The following is a 19,330-nucleotide window of genomic DNA, read 5'->3' on the forward strand; positions in this document are numbered from 1 at the left end:
ATGAGCTGTTTAAACTTCACTGACCGGACGGCAAGCAATGATGTACTTATACATGGCGGAAGGATATTCCCACTTCGAATTTGAACAACACGTCAATTCCAACGGTTCCACGGTCGAGGCAGATTTTTGTCACCCAAAATTGTAATCATCGACTGGTGCCCTCCCTTTTGGTTTTTTCGGGGCTCCCTGACGCCGAGAGTATTCTTTTTTAGTGTTCGTCTCTGGCGATACCGAGAAATATGACCTGCTTAAACTTCATTGACCAGACAGCAAACAGTGATGTAATTATGCATGGTAGAAGGATATTCCCGCGTCGAATTTGAACAACACCTCAATATCAAAGGTGAAGCGGTCGAGGCAGATTTTTCTCAATAGAAATAGTAATCATCAATAGTTTTAATCATTGATTTGTTTTTTCGGGGCTCCCTGACGCCAACAGTATTCTTTTCAAGTGTTCGTCTCTGGCGATACGAAGAAATATTGGCAGAAGAATTATTCATTCGCAAAATTCAAAATAGCCAGCTGCGTTGTGAAAGCGAGAACACCAGCTGTCCTATAATACCACACTGAGTCCCGTCTCTAACAACGCACAATTACTCCATCTTCTGCTGCCCAATTTGAGGCAAAATTATTCAAGCAAAGATGTTGGATAAGCCTTGGCTTGTGGCGGGCAAACATGGCGGTCCGATAAAGCTTTATAGCGATGGATCCGTCGTGCGGGAGCCAAATCCATTCGAGACTCTCTTCCTCAATGAGAAGAACAATTATGGGGACGTCCCACACAGAGATATCGTGTTTGACGAGGACGCTGGTTTGTGGGCGCGGCTCTACATGGGAGTGCCCGAGACGAAAGAGATGAGAGTGCCGGTCGTCGTGTATTTTCACGGGGGAGGGTTTTGCATGCTAATGCCGCCACCCCGATGTATCAGCGCATGTGTCAGATGTGGGCCGCCAAGTTGGGGGTGATCATCGTCTCTGTGAATTACAGGTTGCTGCTATCATTCTTAAAACATTACATTAAAAAAAGAAGAAGTCATCTATAATTATTTAACACAGTTAACTAAAGAATCAAGTTTTGATGTGTTATGCTTTAAGCCCTCCAAATTATTATAACTGTTTAACACTTTTAGCTTAAGAATAAGAATCAAGCGTTAATGTATGATTTTTGAGCTGTCTAGGTTGGCGCCTGAGCACCGCCTTCCCACCGCCTATGAAGATTCGATTGCGGCCCTGTGGTAGATGGACAGAGACGGCGCCGACAGAGATCCGTGGCTGCACTCTCACGTAGACTTTTCAAAGGCGTTTCTGGCGGGCGACAGTGCAGAGGGGAACATCGCACACTACGTGGGCGTCGCATGGACGGCGACGAAATTTGTGGAAATGAAGATCAAAATCAAAGGTATGATTTTGCTGTATCCTTCTTTCGGGGGAGAAGAGAGGATGCCGTCGAAAACGGAAAAGGGGTCGTAGATGTTGAGTGTGGAGAGTTTGGACGGCATGTGGAGGATGAAATGTGTCGAAGGGTGTCCTAGGTTAGCCTACGACCCCCTTCAATCCATACGATTAACTACAATATGTCCCTAGGGGTCCTAAGACCCTTAGGGACACATGTCCTAATGAAATTGGGTAGAGGGAGTTGTAGGTTTTCTTACGACCCCCTTCGACCCATACGATCTATTACAATATGTTTCTAGGGGTTCTAGGATGCCTAGGGCACATCTCGTGATGAAATGGGTTGAAGGGGGTCATAGGTTAGCCGAGAATGTGCCATCATTAACATATTTGTGTTGCTTATCAGTCATCAACTAAACATGAATGAAGATCACACACATGTATAAGTCAATATAGGTTAAAATTATTATATAAAGATTAACTTTAAATCAAGTATACTGTAACAAAAAATGTATACATGTACCAACACAAAAGGATCTCATGGCTCTGCATGCCCCTCCTCTCATGCTAGGATGTGTTGTCTTCGTTGGCGTGTGTGCTATATCCTCCTCCTCAAATAGAGTCTGATACTCAAAATGATCACCAATAGGACCCAAACAAATATTCTTGTATATTATGCAAATACGGGGAATACAAACATTGGATGGGCTCCTTGATGATGAACTCGCAACAGCATCATCAATACAAGGATGCAACAATGACCTAGTCTAGGTTATCAATAGGCTACAAAATCTATGGATGACACTAATAGTTTGAGAGCTAGCCTCTGTAATGATATTAGGATGTTGCACTAGAGGAGAGGGGAGACATCAGTATAGGTGGACAAAAGTTCTAGCTTTCTTTCATTGAGAAAAGGGTCTATCCTGAGGAGCTCCTCCTCCTACACCCATGTTAGGCCTCATGCTCCAGTAGTTCACCTTGGGGCCCAACACAATTTTAGCATATAGTTTTAAAATGAAATAGAACAGGACCTCTAAATTGTTGTGTGGATGTTTGTCAAAAACTATCCATCAACGATCCCAAAAGTTCGTACTCATAGCCTTATTTGTGCACCATTTAATTGTTAATTTGGGATTATTGCGTTCTTTTTTACCAATTTTTGGGTTCACAAAAAGCTTAAATATATCATCTTTAGTTATGTTTCGGGTCCCAACCTCATCATATTCCAACCCATCATCAAAAATGGCATGCAATTGTTCATGCTAGTGAAGAGAAGTATTTCGTTCATCACCATGTGTCTCAATATTATCCACTATGGTGTTTAATGTGGATAATATGAGAGCCAATGTAGGTATATTTATATACGTGGCTTGAAAACCCCTCAGTTTGGTAATTTGTTCTTGTATCAAATCGTTAATTCAAGGAGGGTTTTGAGGGGGTAGTGGATCATTTGGTGGAGGGTTTCGAGGAACTCTGTTTGATGACTCAGTGTTATCAATGTCAATTGCATAAGCCATGCCTATTAAATTGCGAAGAATCCATTAATTATTATTTGTATTAATATTTTTTAATTAAAATAAAAAATCTGTGATTTTTATTAAAAAACCTAAATTTAAATATTAATCAATGAAAACAATCAAATAAAAAAAAGCAAAAACTTACTTGAGGGTCCTAAATCCATGCCTGATTTGGAGTTGTATACCCAAAATCGGGGCAAGCAAACACCAAAAGCAAACAAAAAACAATAAAAAACAAGTGCTCAAGTTTTTTGGTTTAAATTTGTTGTTGCAAGTTTTGGGTACCTGATCTTATATCGGATACCCAATATCAGATTGGGTATCCAATATGGGATCGGGATCGGATACTTAAAAATTGTTGGTATCACCTTTTTGCTTTGGTATGAGGATGGGTAGAAAAAAGCTAGAGTAGATTTTGAAACACTTTTAGACATTTTAAAACTCCACTTTTTGCACAGTGCCACTTTTTGGCACACCATGATCCTGCACATAGCTTAGATAGAAAAGTATGTCCTATACTTTGATGTTGTACAAAATATCTCCAAACAACTTCATCTTCACCAAAGGTTTCCAATCGATCCTAGACAGAAGAACAAATCTAAAATTAGCCATCTACACGTGATCCACCCAAACATCAAAATCAAATGAATCTCAGTTACCCAATCAACATTCTCACTTCTAGGAACAAACCGAACATAATGCTCCACCAACAATCTTTGCAACTGATCACAACCAACAATAGTAATATCCTCAAACATGAAATCCATGATAGCAACAACATGTAACTGCAAAGCCAAATTAGCAACATGTAATCCCAAATCCACAATAAGAGCAACATTTAAATCCTCAACCATGTCAGTCACAGGGAACTCAGGAACATACAAATCCACAGTATCATGTAGATCCTCAACCACATCAACAACTAGTGAATCCACACCAACAACATCCAACTCCACATTAGTACCAACATCCATAACCTTCAACAAAATAATGTCCAATAATAGGTGAATCCAAAATCATATCCACATCATCAGCAATATTGAAATCCATATCAACCATATCAACAATAAATGGTGCATCGTCAATCATCTTTGCAACAACATATGAATGTATATCCATATCAACAACCATATGAAAATCCTCATAATTAGAAATTTCATCACCTACAATAATATCCTCTACAACTTCCATGTCATATCCATCTAATTGACCATGAAAACAAATCTCCTTTCCTGTCTCATCAAGTTTAGAAATCTCTTTGGTAAGCTCTAGTATCTTAACAATGGCCACGAGTTGCTCTATAGGTTTCATATTAGACTCCATAAATTGATCAACAAAACCAACCGCATACCTTTTTAGCTTTAGCGAAGTCATCCTTTACCTTCTCCTCAACAACAATTTGTCTTCATCTCTGAGTAGTCTTCTTAATCGGCCAAACCACTCTCTTCCAGATAGGTAGACTCGAGCTCCATAAATCTCTGTGAAACTCAACTATTCGTTCGTTAACTTGATCGGCCAAACTAGCCATATTCAATCGACTCATAGACATAAACCCACATGGCTAAATGTATCGACGACAAGGATGAAAAAAGAAAATAAAGCAGAAAATAAACTTATATACATACTCATTTGCGACTATAGAACTCATCGCAGAGAGTTAATTAATTTACATCAGCAAGGAAAGACTCTCAAAATAGTTTATGCCAGACTTGCAACACCCGAGTGGATCCTACTGTAATACAATCTAAAAAAAAACTCTGAACTATGAAGGAATACAAAGAATTGATTTACATAGGATTTGCAAAATTAGAACATTCTTATATTTTCAGAATGTTGATTTCGGAAAAGATGGTACAAGGGAAAAATCACATTTCCAATTGAAAACGCTGAAAATAAACACCAAAAAACATGAAAAACTTTCTATTCTCTTCGCATTCAATCCTCCTCTTACATCGAAAATCTGTCTTTTCTCTCTATCCAGTTGAAATATGAAACATCTCCTTCTCAAGAACATTTCTTGAAATCATGAGTATCCAAGAAATCAGAAAAAATTGTGACCAAATTTCTGTCACAATCCAGAATTTGATTGGATTAATTATTGAACACCCAAAATTATGACTTAAAGAAAACTACAAAACTGAAAAATCAACACATACGTTGTCCTAGGTGGCTATACCTAGAAGGCTCATCGAATTACCATTCTAGTTATGCCACCACACATAGGACTTAATTGAAATCATTAAAATTTAAAACAAAAAATAAAACATAACATTAACTTATTGTCACACGTTTAGCAATGTTACTTCTTGTAGCATTTTTCTGATCTGCCACTACAGCATACTCCCCTATAGAATGAATCTCAAGTCTACTTGAGATGAGATGTTGTATTGACAAACCATGTTTGTTGATTTGTTTCTCATCCATCCAAATAGCTTCTGTCGCTGGTCTGTTCTTCTATTTGACTAAGTACTGAGTGTATTGTCTTCTTCGAGTCTTCTTTATTTTTCTATCTAGTATCTTCTTCAATTAAGGTGGTGTTGGTTTAGGTTCTTGCTACAAATCTTCTATTACTGAGTCTTCATGTGTTGCTTGTGTTTCAGAACCCTTGTATAGCGTGAGATCACAACCATTGAATATGGTTGAAATAGCAATATCTGTAGGTAACTAAATTTTGTATGCATTATGTCCATATTTTTCCAAAATTTGACAAGGACCAACCTTCTTAGGTAATAACTTTGTATGTTTCATTTGAGGTAACCTTTCTTTCTTCAGATATGCCCATACTAAATCACCAACCTTGAATTGTACTTCTCCCCTTTTCTAATCATAAACTTCTTTATACTTCTGATTTGAATTCTGTAGCTTTAACTTGACTTGATCTTGGACCTCTTTAATAGCTTCAGCAAATTCTTCACCATGTGAACTACTTGGAAAAGTGTTTGGAAGTTCCCTCAACTCGAGAATTCATCTTGGATGTGTACCATACACAATCTGGAATGGAGATTTCCCTGTACTTCTATTCACTGTATCATTGTATGAGAATTTAGCTTGAGCAAGTATAGATTCCCATTTTTCTCAATGTTGTTTTGTAAGGCATCTTAACAAGTTTCCCAAAGATCTATTGACAACTTCTATTTGGCCATCGGTTTTGGGGTGATATTTAGATGGACAAGATAAATTTGTGCCAAGTTTCTTCCAAATGGTTCTCCAAAAATGACCTATAAATCTGCCATCTCTATCTGAAACAATATTCAATGGTAATCCACGAATTCACACTATCTCTTTCAAGAATAAATCTGCAATGTGTGATGCATCTTTTGTGGATTTACATGGTAAGAAATGTGCCATTGTACTAAATCTATCCACAAAAACAAAAATGCTATCATAACCCTTTTGAGTTCTTGGTAATCCCATAACAAAATCCATACTAATACTTTCCCATGGTCTTGAACGAATAGGTAGGGGCTGATATAATCCTGCATTGGTACTTTTGCCTTTTCTTTTCTAACAAATGGTGCATTCTTCCACAAATTTTCTCACATCCTTTTGTAACTTTGGCAAAAAATAATTTCTACGAACCAACTCCAAAGTCTTATCTAGTCCAAAATGACCGGATAATGCTCCACTATGTTTCTCTTTTATGACATTATCTCTCATTGTACACTTTGGTATGCAAAGTTTTCCTCCTTTGAATAATAATCCTTCTTGAATCAGAAAATCAACATACTCACGATTGTATCTTTCATCCAAATTAGTACATGCTTGATAAATGTCTTTAAAATCAGCATCACCAACATACATACCTTTCAGATTTGAAATTCGTGTAGTTTCCAACTGAATTTGTGATGTAGTTAAAGTTGTTCTACTTAATGCATCAGCAACCTTATTTGCAACTCCCTTCTTATGCTTAATAGAAAACGTGAATGCTTACAATGTCTCTACCCATTTCATATGCCTATGATTAAATTTCTCTTGACTGTTTATCAAACTAAGGGCCTGGTTATCTGTGTATACAATGAATTCCTTGGCAGCAAATAGTGTTTCCATTTCTTAAGAGATTGGACAAGGGCATAAATTTCCAAATCATATGATGAAAATTTCTGTTTGGCTTCATTGAGTTTCTCACTAAAAAAGGCTATAGGTCTGTCTTCTTGACTAAGAACACCTCCTATTGCTTGTTGCTTGCATCACATTCTATTTGAAAGACTTTATTAAAATCAAGAAATGCAAGGATTGGTTGTTGGGCCACTTTTTGCTTAAGAATTTCAAAGGCTTCATTGGCTTCTGCTGTCCAAACAAATTTACATTTCTGCCCTCCTTTTATGGTATTCAAAATAGGTGCACAAATCAAACTGAAATTTCTAATGAACTTTCTATAGAAAGTGGCTAAACCATGAAAACTTCTAACTGCTGCAATAGTTTTAGGAATTGGCCATGAAAGAATTGCGCTTACCTTATATTGATCCATCTTGAGTGTTCCCTTTGAGATCACAAATCCAAGGTATGTTAACTCCTCTTGCAGAAAATTGCATTTCTCCAAATTAATCATTAACTTTTCTTCTTGTAACCTCCTCAACACTAAATCCAAATGTTTCAGGTGCTCCTCTTTTGTTTCGCTGAAAACCAAAATGTCATCTAGATACACTATCACAAACTTTCCTGTAAAATCTTTGAGAACTTCATTCATAAGTCTCATAAATGTACTAGGAGCATTAGACAATCCAAATGGCATTACTTTCCATTCAGATAATCCCTCATTTGTTTTAAATGCTATTTTCCATTCATCTCTTGGTCTAATTCTTATTTGATGATACCCACTTTTTAAATCAATCTTTGAAAAATATCTTGCTTTCCCCAAACAATCAAGTAAATCTTCTATTCTAGGCATTGGAAATCTATACCTTATAGTGATCTTGTTCAATGCTCTCGAATTTGTGCATAATCTCCATGTTCCTTCTTTGTTTGGGGCTAGAATTGCAGGTACTGCACATGGGCTTAAACTTTTACCAATCAAACCAGTCTTAAGTAACTCTTCAATTTGTATTGCCATTTCTTCATTTTGTTGTGGTGTTAGTTTGTATGCAGCTTTGTTGGGTAATGTTGAACCTGGTATGAGATCAATACAATGACTGATTTCTCTCATAGGTGGGAGACTTCATGGTATTCCATCAGTTATGATTTCCTTGTACTTGTCCAAAATTGGTTTCACTTCTTCTAATACCTTTTGCTTCTTCTTTTCTCTCACTTCCACCTTCAAGTTTGAAGACTCCATTTCTGATTTTTCTTCCTCAATCTTATTTTCAGCATCATTCTTTAATTTATCCTTGAGTATAGGAATTAGTGCAAAGAGTGGACACTTCTTTCCTTTCACTTCTTTCAGAAATTCTCTCTTACCCATTACCATGATCTTAGCTTCTGTAGCTTTTGATTCTTCTTGACTTGGTTTAGCTAAAGGTATCAATTCAATGACCTTTCCATTCTTTGTAATGGTTTAGGTATTCTTCACTCCATCATGCTGTGCCTTGAGATCATATTGCCATGATCTGCCAAAAAATAAATGGCATGCATCCATATTAACAACATCAAACAATAATCTATCTTTGTATGCTCCAATCTGAAATTCCACCCAAGCTTGCTCTTCCACTATGGTTTGTTGTCCTTTATTTAGCCAAGATACTTTGTAAGGATACAGATGTGATATTCTTGGTAACTTTAATTTTTCTACCATTTCAAGAGCTACAAAATTTTCTGTAGAACCAGAGTCTACCAATACCTTGCAAATTTTCCCTCCAGACTTACATGTTGTTCTGAAAATGGACTTCCTTTGTGGTGGTTCTTCTTTTATAGGCATCTTCAAAAGTGTTCTCCTCATCATAAGTGCTTCTCCCTTTTTTGGATAGCCATAAGTTTCTGAATCTTCTTGTGAATCAGCTTCTTGTGTCAGGTGTATTCTCCTTTCTTCATGAGTACTAGAACTTGCCTTTGTTGGACATTTGTGTGTCATATGACCTTCTTGATTACAATTGTAACATGTGGGGAAAGAAAAAGTAACCTTGTTACTTGAAGCCAAATCCAAATATACAATCTTTACATCTAATGATCCTAAATCTCATATCCTTTATCAAGAAACTAATTTTGCTAACTATTTGATTTTGTTTGAAAATGAGAAAACAGGTGAGAAAGTAGAAGTTGAAGACTCACTATGGACTTTAGAGTTTGATGGGAGTTGCTGCTCTAATGGATATGGGGTTGGCATAGTTCTAATATCTCCTAATGGTCAGAATTTTCCTTCCTCTTACAAACTTGCTTTTGAGAACACCAATAATACAGTAGAGTATGAAGCCTTGCTTCTAGGAATAGAAGAAGCCAAGAGAAGAAACATTAAGCTACTAAAGGCAAGGGGAGATGCTGAACTAGTAGTAAAGCAAGTTAAAAACATGTTCTCAATAAAGAATCAAAGACTGAAACATTATAGGAATCATGTGTGGGATGAGATTGAGGATTTTGAAGCCTTTGCAATTGAAGCAATTCCTAGAGAACTAAATGATAAAGAGGACTCTCTATCAGTATCAACCTCTTTACTGATTCCTCATCTAGACTTCATAAATAACAAATATTCAGTTGAGATCATCTACATGCCCAGTATCCCAAACGATAACAATTCATGGCAACTATTTAAGGATAATGCTCACATTAATGCTTTTTTACAAAGTATTGAAAAATTCTCTACTAATTATTTTGAAGGTTCAGATTCTGAATGTAGAGAGTTTTGTCCTGATCTCACTGATGAAGGTGATGTGTTACAATTAAAAGGAAATGTAATACCTAAAGGCCTAGTTGAGCTTGAATTTTTTTTGACAGGCAAGACACTTTCTTGGCCCAAAACTTATCACCTTAAGAAGACAGAGATCTAGATAAGTATAAACAATAACATAGAGATCTAGATCCAAATAATGTCAATTATCATAATAGAATCATAAAATTTACATCTAATATGCCCCACTATAAGGCCTTCCTAGTTACGACCAAATACATAAGCAATTACAATAGTAATTCTGCAAGGTCTCACAAGATTCAAATCCTAGCTAGCCTAGATCCACAATCTGGTAGAAAGCCCCAAGAAGAATCTTAACTTAAGCTCACAAGCCACCAAGGAACCTTCTTGTTTCCCAAGCTGCAGCTCTGCTCACAAACTTTGCTTTGTTGAGCTACTCCTCTCTCTAGCTGACTTACTTCATACTGAATAATGAATAATGAGAAGATAAGACCCCTACTTATACCAAACCAAGCCACTAGTCAGTCTAACAAGTTACATTAAATAAACCCTCACATTAAATAAATCCTCAAGCCACAAATTACATTTAAACATAAATTTTTAAAATTATTATTATTACCATAGTTTTTTCTTCTAGTTTTTGTCACTTTCTCTCTCCAATTTTTTTTTTTAAATTTTTAATTTTTAATAAATATATCATGCCCCATTTTATTTTTTGATGCAAGATGCTCCTACATTAGACTCCCCAAGAAGAGGGTATGTGCAAGATCATGGTCAACCAAACTATGGCCGTAAGTGGCAGTGAAAAAATAGCAAATCAAGGTTATGTCAACTTGATGTGTAATTTTAAAAAGGTAATGGATTTTATATTAAAAAGTTGTACGAAAAGAATCTGTAGGAAATTGAATGTAGTTTCTAAAATACTAGGCCTTATTTGGAGAAAAAATTATTTGATTGGTCAAAATTTTGGATTTTAGTGCAGTACTAGAAAATTTTCAAGACAAAAATAAAAAGTAGGTGTATGTCAAACCACCTTAATCAAAATTAAATGATAATATTTTCTAATATAATTATAGATATAAAAAGTAGGTTCACACCCAAATGTGATAGATATTTTTGGGTATTTTTATTGTAAATAAATAATTAAATAATTAAATATGAATATTCTACTATACTTTTTTCAGAATAAAAAAACTCGCTTATCTGACCGCCTTAACTAATTAAAAACTTTACAAAATAATTTTTTTTCTTATTTTTCTTATACTAGGCGAAGCATAGAATGTGATGCAACTTTTGGATTTCAAAAATGTTATACCGTTTGAAAGTTATAGCTATTTTTGAATTAGTATGTCAATCAACACTACAAACATCTTCATTAGAAATAAACTAATAAATACTAATTGAACTCATAATTTGATAGCAAGTATATCAATAGAATCTTGAGAGTGTTCTCAAAAAACCATTTTTATTTCATTGCATTTGGATGAAAAAAATGTTGTCAGATGGCTAGTCAAAGTTCGAATGTGAGGAAAACAAGAGTCAAACACATTTTTTGAGTTATTGAAATAGGTTTGGTAAATATCAATCTGCGATTTGGTACTAGAAACTTGGCAGGAAAGTATCAAATATAAAATTTGAGATATTGGGGACCAATTGTATATTTTAAACCAAAAGTCTTACAAACATATTTAAAGATGTTTTACATTTAAGATATAATGATATTTGAATATTATTATTTTATTATTATATAATAAATTTTATTGGAATAATATTATATATGGTATTAAATATAAATAGATATTCTATTAGGATCATAGTACTATATATTTTGATATAGTATTCTATATTATCTATAGTATTATAAATATTATCTATATATTATTATATATATAATATTAAAATTATATTATTAAATATACTACTATAATATATGTTTTAACATAGTATTAGAAATTATTACATAGCATTATATAGTTTATTAAATTACAATATGTCCCAAGGTGTCATAGGAACCCTAGGGACATATGTTGTGATGATATAGGTTGAAGGGGATTGTAGGTTACCTTTGACACATATGATCGATTATAATATGTCCCTAGGGATCCTCAGACCCCTAGGGACACATGTTGTGGTCGTAGCAAATGAAGGGGGACATAGATTAGCCTACGACCCCCTTAACCGATACGATCGATTATAATATGTCCTTAGGGGTCCTAGGACCCCTAGGGATATATGTCGTGATGAAATAGGTTGATGGGGGTTGTAGTTTAGCCTATGACCCCATTTGACCCATACAATTGATTAAAATATGTCCCTAGAAGAAAGCAAGCCAATTATGTCTCCTTGGTATCCTTTGTAATGACTCCCTCATTGCTGAGGCTTGATAGATAGTAGGATCTTACCTTTATTCTGCATGTTCAGGCCCTAGAATTCTATGGGCAGCCTGAAAAACCATGACTCCTTAGGTCAGCTTGGTAAGGCCTACTTTATTGATCAGGGTGGCAAACAAATTGAGTTATGGAACCAATTTTTGGTTAACAACCCCTTGATTTCCTTTGCTAACTACTCCTTTATTGATGAGGTAAGTTAATGTCCCTCAACTACTTTTTCTGGCCTCTAGGTGAAAAGGAACATAACCACTTAGGGCCCTTCCCAACATAATAGCTTGAAGTGTCCTATGACCCCTAAGGATAGATGTCATCATGAAATGGGTCGGAGGGGTTCATAGGTTAGCCTATAACCCCCTTTGACCCATATGATCAATTACAATATGTCCCTAAGGTTGCTAGGACCCTTAGGGACATATGTCATGATGAAATGGGTCGGAGTGGGTCACAGGTTAGGCTACAACACCATTCAACTAATACAATCAATTACAATATCTCCCTATGGGTCCTAGGAACCCTAGGGATACATATTGTGATGAAATGGTTCAAAGGTGATCGTAGGTTAGCATAGAACCCCCTTAGACCCATAAGATCAATTGCAATATGTTTGTGAGGGTCTTAGGACCCCTAGGGACACATGTTGTGATGAAACGGGTCAAAGAGGGTCATAGGTTAGCCTATGATCCCCTTCGACCCATAGGATCAATTACAATATGTTCAAAGGGGTCCTAGGACCCCTAGGGACACATGTCATGAATAAATAGGTTAGAGGGGATCGTAGGTTAGCCTATGACTCCCTTTGACACATACAATCGATTACAATATGTCCCTAGGGACACATGTCGTGATGAAATGGATTGAAGGGGGTTGTAGGTTATCCTACGACCCCCTTTAGCGCATATAATCAATTACAATATATCCCTAGGGGTCCTAGGACCCCTAGGAATGTATGTTGTGATGAAACAGGTCGAAGGGGGTCATCGGTTATCCCACAAATCCCTTCGACCCATTCGATCAATTACAATATATCCCTAGGGGTACTAGGAGCCCGAGGGATACATGTCATGATGAAATGGGTCAAAGGGGGTCGTAGGTTAGCCTACGACCCCTTCAACCCATATGATCGATTAAAATATGTCCCTTGGGGTCCTAGGACCCCTAGAGACACATGTCATGATGAAACGTGTCAGAGGGGGTCGTAGGTTAGCCAATAACTCCCTTTGACCCATACGATCGATTACAATATATCCCTAGGGATCCTAGGACCCCTAAGAACTCATTTGATGATGAAATGGGTCAGAACCTATGACCCCCTTCAATCCATATGATCAATTATGAAATGGGTCAGAGAGGGTTGTAAGTTATCCTGCAACCCCCTTTGATCCATACAATCGATTACAATATGTCCTTGGGGGTCCTAGGAACCCTAGGAACACATGTTGTGATGAAATGGGTTAGAGGTGATCGTAGGTCAGCTCACGAGCCCCTTCAACCCATAGGATTGATTAAAATATGTTTCTGGGGGCCCTAGAACCCCTAGGGACAACCTATGACCCCCTCCAACCCATAGGATCAATTATAATATGTTCCTTGGGGTTCTAGGACCCCTAAGGACACATGTGATTAAATAGGGTGAAGGGGGTCGTAGGTTAGCCTATGACCCCCTTCGACACATACGATCGTATACAATATGTCCCTAGGGGTACTAGGACCCCTAGGGAAACATGTTGTGATGAAATGGGTCAAAGGGGGTCATAGGTTAGCCTATGAGCCCCTTCAACTCATACGATTGATTACAATATATCCAAACATAAGTCGTGATGAAATGGGTCAAAGGGTGTTGTATGTTAGTCTACAACCCCCATCAACCCATATGGTCTATTAAAATATGTCCCTAGGGGTCCTAGGACCCCTAAGGACACATGTCATGATGAAATGGATTAGAGGGGGTCATAGGTTAGCCTATGAACCCCTTCGACCCATATAATCAATTACAATACGTCTTTAGGGATTCTAGGACCCCTAGGTACACATGTCAAGATGAAATGGGTCAGAGGGGGTTGTAGCTTAGCCTATGACCCCCTTAGACCCATATGATCAGTTACAATATCTACAATATGCTGTGATGAAATGGGTTGGAAGGGGGCATATGTTAGTCTACAACCCACTTCGACCCATATGATTGATTACAATATGTCCCTAGGTGTCCTAGGACCCCTAAGGACACATGTTCTGATGAAATGTGTTAGAGGGGGTTGTAGGTTAGCTTACGACCCCCTTTGACCCATACGATTGATTACAATATTTCCCTACGGGTCCTAGGACCCCTTGGGACACATGTCATGATGAAATGGCGTTGGAGCGGGTAATACGTTAGTCTACAACCCCCTTCAACCCAAACGATCTATTACAATATGTCCCTAGGGTTCCTAGAATAGCTAGGGACACATGTCATGATGAAATGGGTTGGAGGGGGTCCCAGGTTAGCCTATGACCCCCTTCAACTGATATGATCGATTACAATATGTCCCTAGGGGTCTTAGGACCCCTAAGGACACATGTACTAATGAAATGAACCAAAGGGGGTTATAGGTTATCCTATGACCCCCTTTGACCCATACGATCGATTACAATATGCTCGACACATGTTGTGATGAAACAAGTTAACCTACAACCCCCTTTGACCTAGATACAAGCGATTACAATATGTCCTAAGGGGTCCTAGGACCACTAGGGACACTTGGCATGATGAAATGGGTTAGAGGGGTCATAGGTTATCCCAAATCCCCTTGGACCCATATGATAAATTACAATATGTCCCTAGGATCCCTAAGGATGCATTTCCTGATGAAATGGGTTAGAAGGGGTCATAGGTTATCCTACGACCACATTTGACCCATATGATCGATTAAAACATGTCCCTAGGGGTCTTAAGACTAGTGCTAGGGCACATGCCATGATGAAATGGGTTGTTGGGGGTCATAGGTTAGCCTATGACCCCATTCGACCCATATGATTGATTACAATATGTTCCTAAGGGTGCTAGGACCCCTAGGGACAAATGTTGTGACAAAATGGTTTTGAGGGTATCATAGGTTAGCCTATGAACCCCTTTGACCAATTCGATCAATTACAATATGTCCCGAGGTGTCCTAGGACCCCTATGGACACATGTCATAATGAAATGTGTCGAAGGATGTCCTAATGAAATTGGGTAGAGGGAGTTGTAGGTTTTCTTACGACCCCCTTCGACCCATACGATCTATTACAATATGTTTCTAGGGGTTCTAGGATGCCTAGGGCACATCTCGTGATGAAATGGGTTGAAGGGGGTCATAGGTTAGCCGAGAATGTGCCATCATTAACATGTTTGTGTTGCTCATCAGTCATCAACCAAACATGAATGAAGATCACACACATGTTTAAGTCCATATAGGTTAAAATTATTATATAAAGATTAACTTTAAATCAAGTATACTGTAACCAAAAATGTATACATGTACCAACACAAAAGGATCTCATGGCTCTGCATGCCCCTCCTCTCATGCTAGGGTGTGTTGTCTTTGTTGGCGTGTGTGCTATATCCTCCTCCTCAAATAGAGTCTGATACTCAGAATGATCACCAATAGGACCCAAACAAATATTCTTGTATGTTATGCAAATATGGGGCATACAAACATTGGATGAGCTCCTTGATGATGAACTCGCAACAACATCATCAATACAGGGATGCAACAATGACCTAGTCTAGGTTATCAATAGGCTACAAAATCTATGGATGACACTAATAGTTTGAGAGCTAGCCTCTGTAATGATATTAGGATGTTGCACTGGAGGAGAGGGGAGACATCAGTACAGGTGGACAAAAGTTCTAGCTTTCTTTCATTGAGAAAAGGGTTTATCCTGAGGAGCTCCTCCTCCTACACCCATGTTAGGCCTCATGCTCCAGTAGTTCACCTTGGGGCCCAACACAATTTTAGCATATAGTTTTAAAATGAAATAGAACGGGACCTCTAAATTGCTGTGTGGATGTTTGTCAAAAACTAGCCATCAACGATCCCAAAAGTTCGTACTCATAGCCTTATTTGTGCACCATTTAATTGTTAATTTGGGATTATTGCGTTCTTTTTTACCAATTTTTGGGTTCACAAAAAGCTTAACTATATCATCTTTAGTTATGTTTCGGGTCCCAACCTCATCATATTCCAACCCATCATCAAAAATGGCATGCAATTGTTCATGCTAGTGAAGAGAAGTATTTCTTTCATCACCATGTGTCTCAATATTATCCACTATGGTGTTTAATGTGGATAATATGAGAGCCAATGTAGGTATATTTATGTACGTGGCTTGAAAACCCCTCAGTTTGGTAATTTGTTCTTGTATCAAATCGTTAATTCAAGGAGGGTTTTGAGGGGGTAGTGGATCATTTGGTGGAGGGTTTCGAGGAACTCTGTTTGATGACTCACTGTTATCAATGTCAATTGTATCAGCCATGCCTATTAAATTGCGAAGAATCCATTAATTACTATTTGTATTAATATTTTTTAATTAAAATAAAAAATCTTTGATTTTTATTAAAAAACCTAAATTTAAATATAATTCAATTAAAACAATCAAATAAAAAAAAGCAAAAACTTACTTGAGGGTCCTAAATCCATGCCTGATTTGGAGTTGTATACCCAAAATCGGGGCAAGCAAACACCAAAAGCAAACAAAAAACAATAAAAAACAAGTGCTCAAGTTTTTTGGTTTAAATTTGTTGTTGCAAGTTTTGGGTACCTGATCTTATATCGGATACCCAATATCAGATTGGGTATCCAATATGGGATCGGGATCGGATACTTAAAAATTGTTGGTATCACCTTTTTGCTTTGGTATGAGGATGGGTAGAAAAAAGCTAGAGTAGATTTTGAAACACTTTTAGACATTTTAAAACTCCACTTTTTGCACAGTGCCACTTTTTGGCACACCATGATCCTGCACATAGCTTAGATAGAAAAGTATGTCCTATACTTTGATGTTGTACAAAATATCTCCAAACAACTTCATCTTCACCAAAGGTTTCCAATCGATCCTAGACAGAAGAACAAATCTAAAATTAGCCATCTACACGTGATCCACCCAAACATCAAAATCAAATGAATCTCAGTTACCCAATCAACATTCTCACTTCTAGGAACAAACCGAACATAATGCTCCACCAACAATCTTTGCAACTGATCACAACCAACAATAGTAATATCCTCAAACATGAAATCCATGATAGCAACAACATGTAACTGCAAAGCCAAATTAGTAACATGTAATCCCAAATCCACAATAAGAGCAACATTTAAATCCTCAACCATGTCAGTCACAGGGAACTCAAGAACATACAAATCCACAGTATCATGTAGATCCTCAACCACATCAACAACTAGTGAATCCACACCAACAACATCCAACTCCACATTAGTACCAACATCCATAACCTTCAACAAAATAATGTCCAATAATAGGTGAATCCAAAATCATATCCACATCATCAGCAATATTGAAATCCATATCAACCATATCAACAATAAATGGTGCATCGTCAATCATCTTTGCAACAACATATGAATGTATATCCATATCAACAACCATATGAAAATCCTCATAATTAGAAATTTCATCACCTACAATAATATCCTCTACAACTTCCATGTCATATCCATCTAATTGACCATGAAAACAAATCTCCTTTCCTGTCTCATCAAGTTTAGAAATCTCTTTGGTAAGCTCTAGTATCTTAACAATGGCCACGAGTTGCTCTATAGGTTTCATATTAGACTCCATAAATTGATCAACAAAACCAACCACATACCTTTTTAGCTTTAGCGAAGTCATCCTTTACCTTTTCCTCAACAACAATTTGTCTTCATCTCTGAGTAGTCTTCTTAATCGGCCAAACCACTCTCTTCCAGATAGGTAGACTCGAGCTCCATAAATCTCTGTGAAACTCAACTATCTGTTCGTTAACTTGGTTGGCCAAACTAGCTTCCAACTGAGCTGATGTCTCTAAAATCTTCTTCTCCACTATGTCATGAAGATCTACAAGCATCCTAGGGTCCAATCTTCTCTGAGGCATCTTCCAATATCTTCACAAACCCTTCGCAACAAATCTCCAACTAGATCTAATCTTCACTCAACAATATCAGCATGTCATCTTCACAACCATTCTCTATATCAAGATCCATATGCAGGTCCTCTACAATTGTAAGTCAGAACCACAATCTACTACTTCACAATAAAGATATCTATGACTCTAGAAAGAAAAACCCACCAAAAGATCAAACTCTGCTATGATAATCTTTACCCCAGGTTCTAGTATAAATCACCCTAATTTCGACCATTTGCCTAGATGCTTAGCCAAACTTGCTCTAATACCACTTGATGTAGTACAAGGTAGGATAATTCCCCAAAAAGATGTCCTAACCCCCCAACAAATGACCGCACAATGAAAGTATAAACAATAACACAAATATTTAGATCTAAGTAATACCAACTCTCATAATAGAATCATACAATTTACATCCAATATGCCTGATTGTAAGGCCTTCAGGGTTACGACCAAAAACATAAGCAATTACAATAGTAATTCTGCAAGATCTCCCAAGATCTAAATCCTAGCTAGCCTAGATCCACAATCTATTAGAAAACTCCAAGAAGAATCTAAACTTTTGCTTGCAAGCCACTAAGCAACCTTCTTGTTTTCCAAGCTACAACTACTACCTCTGCTCACAAACTTCTCTTTGCTTAGTTACTCTTCTCTCTAGCTGACTTCCTTCATGTTGAATAATGAATAATGAGATGAGAAGACCCCCTACTTATAACAAACCAAGCCACACATCAGCCTAGCAAGTTGCATTAAATAAGCCCTCACATTAAATAAATCCTCAAGCCACAAGTTACATTTAAATCTATATTTTTAATTATTATTATTATTTTTTCTTCCAATTTTTGTCACTTTCTCTCTCCTCCATTTAAAATTTTTAAATTTTTTAAAATAATATATCATGCCCTCTTTTATTTTCTGATGCAAGATGCTCCTACATGAGTTTGTCATGGTTAGCCCACCTTATTAGCTGGTGCAAGTAGTGATGTTGCTGGTTCTTCTACTGACGCTTAAGATAATGGTTGTGATACTGATGTTTGTACTTCTAGATTGCTTGTGTCTTCTGGAGTACACGGTCCTTCAATTAATATACCCAACTTTAGATGTTGCTGATCCTGCT

General features: G+C 37.1%; 1 pseudogene; it reads left to right on the top strand.

Annotated features, from left to right (window-relative positions):
* The first annotated feature begins 609 nt into the window (after nucleotides 1-609).
* LOC149563590 (strigolactones hydrolase CXE15-like) lies at nucleotides 610-1,584 on the top strand (annotated as a pseudogene).
* The last annotated feature ends 17,746 nt before the right edge of the window (nucleotides 1,585-19,330 follow it).

The sequence above is a fragment of the Cupressus sempervirens genome, chromosome 4 (assembly GCF_028749045.1).
Source record: "Cupressus sempervirens isolate cs-2001-9-10 chromosome 4, ASM2874904v1, whole genome shotgun sequence".
Taxonomy (NCBI): Eukaryota; Viridiplantae; Streptophyta; class Pinopsida; order Cupressales; family Cupressaceae; genus Cupressus; species Cupressus sempervirens.